Source organism: Hippopotamus amphibius, chromosome 2 (genome assembly GCF_030028045.1).
Source record: "Hippopotamus amphibius kiboko isolate mHipAmp2 chromosome 2, mHipAmp2.hap2, whole genome shotgun sequence".
In the NCBI taxonomy this organism is placed as follows: Eukaryota; Metazoa; Chordata; class Mammalia; order Artiodactyla; family Hippopotamidae; genus Hippopotamus; species Hippopotamus amphibius.
This window is the reverse complement of record NC_080187.1, coordinates 156,354,193-156,356,530: the sequence shown is the minus strand read 5'-3', so window position 1 is coordinate 156,356,530 and position 2,338 is coordinate 156,354,193. Positions and strand designations below refer to the sequence as shown.

Here is a 2,338-nt window from a genome sequence, read left to right as displayed (position 1 = left end):
GGAAGACCCAATGCACTCAAAAGAAAAAAAAAAAAAAAGACTTGCCTGTCCTCCAAGCAGCACATAGCTTAAATGATAAGATGTATAAGATGTTTGCCTGAGTTGTTTTCCAGAAACCCAGAGTCACCTGCACCTGGTACAAGCTGAGCTGAAAGTCAGCTTTGTCTAGTTCCAGCTAAGCTGGTTAAGACTGGATAAGACCACTGACCCTTCAACTGAGCATGTGCGAGTATCTGATTGGCAAACTTTTGAATGTGCAGAGACCAGTGGCTTGGTTATGCCTGCACAGGATGACGCTTACCACACATTTTTCCAATCCCCTTTCCCCATGCTCCCCATGTACTGTATCTTAGACTGCCCTGCTCCTTTATTCCTTATCCCATAAATACCCCAGCCCCCTGCCTACAGGGAGGTGGGTTTGAGGTTTTTCTTCCATCTCCATGCTTGGCTGCCTTGCGAATAAACCCTCTCTTTGTTGTAAACCCTGGTCTCAGCATTTTGGCTTGCTGTGCTTTGGGCAATACCAACCTGGTTCTCTAACAGTTTAAGCATCAAAGCTATTTATTAAAGAAATATTAATTAATTTGATTTCTCGACCTCTCTTCCCATGCATCATTTTCCTTTTCCCTCTCTCACCAATTAAACAAGAAAAAGGAAGCATGTGACCATAGTTGTCACTGGCAGCTATTTTTTACTTGCAAAGTTGAGCTAGACTTAGGCTAAACCAAAAATAAGGACAGGAAACAAACAAAAATAATTTTCAAGAGGTGGCTACTTGGGGGCTTCCCTGGTGGCTCAGTGGTTAAGAATCCACCTGCCAATGCAGGGGACATGGGTTCAAGCCCTGGTCTGGGAAGATCCTACACGCTATGGAGCTACTAAGCCCATGCACTCTTTTTTTTTTTTTTTTTTTAAATACTGTTTTTATTTCACATGTATATTTTTGTCTCCCCACCATTTGCATTTGTCTGACCACCACTACTACTATGTCCTATCATAACATTCCATACATACCTAAAACCAAGCAAAGGATGGAGTTCCATCTTTAAAAACTAAACAGGCATTTTGGACAACACATTCTTGGCAATGGAACCTGGACAACATTTATCAGACACGGTAGGGAAAGTTCTCACTCTGCATTATAAAAAGGACAGCCCGATATCAACTGTTACAGAAATGAAATAGAAAATTTTAACAAACTGTTTAAACTATTTTCTTAAAGAGACTTCCTCCACTGCCAGAGATCTTGAATAGCCTCCTGGTCAGTCATCTGGAAACAATTCTTCACATAATTGATGAACTTGGCTTCCACCTTTTTCTATACTTGCTTGCATTTTTGTTTTAATGTCTTCTACAGAGCTAGGTCCTTTCGGCGTTTTGGGAGTTTTTTCCTGTTTTTAGAAGGACTCTTGACCTTTTGTTCTTGGTGTTGATGGTTTTGAGTCTTTTCCATTCTGGTTTGATTTTTGTGCATTTTTGGCTGGAGTATCTCATACAGATTTCTTCACTGGAGCTTTCTCTTCAGCTTCCTCATCATCAAAGTCATCATCATCATCATCCTTGTCATCGTCATTGTCATCATCATCCTCAACCTCATCTTCATCAGCAGCAAGCTTTACTTTTTGCTGTGGAAACTTGCTACCACTTCCAGGAGCAGAACACTTTCCAGATACACTTAGGAGTTTCACATCCTCCTCCTCCTCATCGTCTGACTCTGCATCCTCCTCCACAGCTACTACGTGCTGTCCACTAATATGCACAGGCCCTGAACCACACTTCAACCGTAAGACCACAGGTGGTGTTATTTCAAAGCCCCCAAGAGAAACCGTTGGCTGTACAGACATTTTCAAAGTTGCCAGTGTTACTTTAATTGGACTGCCTTCATAATTCATTGCCTCTGCTTCAACAATGTGCAATTCATCTTTTCACCAGCCCCTAAACTGACCGTTCTTAAAGATAACTGGTGCTCATTTTCATCATTATCCACCTTAAAGTAATAATCTTTGTCGGCCTTTAGTTCACAACCAAAAAGATAGTTCTGGGGCTGCAGGGGGCTCATGTCCATGTCCATCAAATCTTCCATGTGTTGGTGGCATGCACTTCGGTTGGCGAGAAGGCGGACGGAGATAAACGACCACTGTCCCAGAGAACAGCCACGCAGGACGGAATCACACCAGGTGCCCATGCAATCTTAAGCCTGCAAGCCACAGCTACTGAAGCGCACGTGCCTAGAGCCTGTGCTCTGCAACAAGAGAAACAACCGCAATGGGAAGCCAGTGCACTGCAATGAAGAGTAGACCCTGCTTGCTGCAAGTAGAGAAAGCCTGAGAGCAGCAAC

At 43.1% G+C, this 2,338-nt stretch overlaps 1 pseudogene; it reads right to left on the bottom strand.

The window, feature by feature from the left end:
• Positions 1–1,314: 1,314 nt before the first annotated feature.
• Positions 1,315–2,083, bottom strand: LOC130845504 (nucleophosmin-like; annotated as a pseudogene).
• Positions 2,084–2,338: the final 255 nt, after the last annotated feature.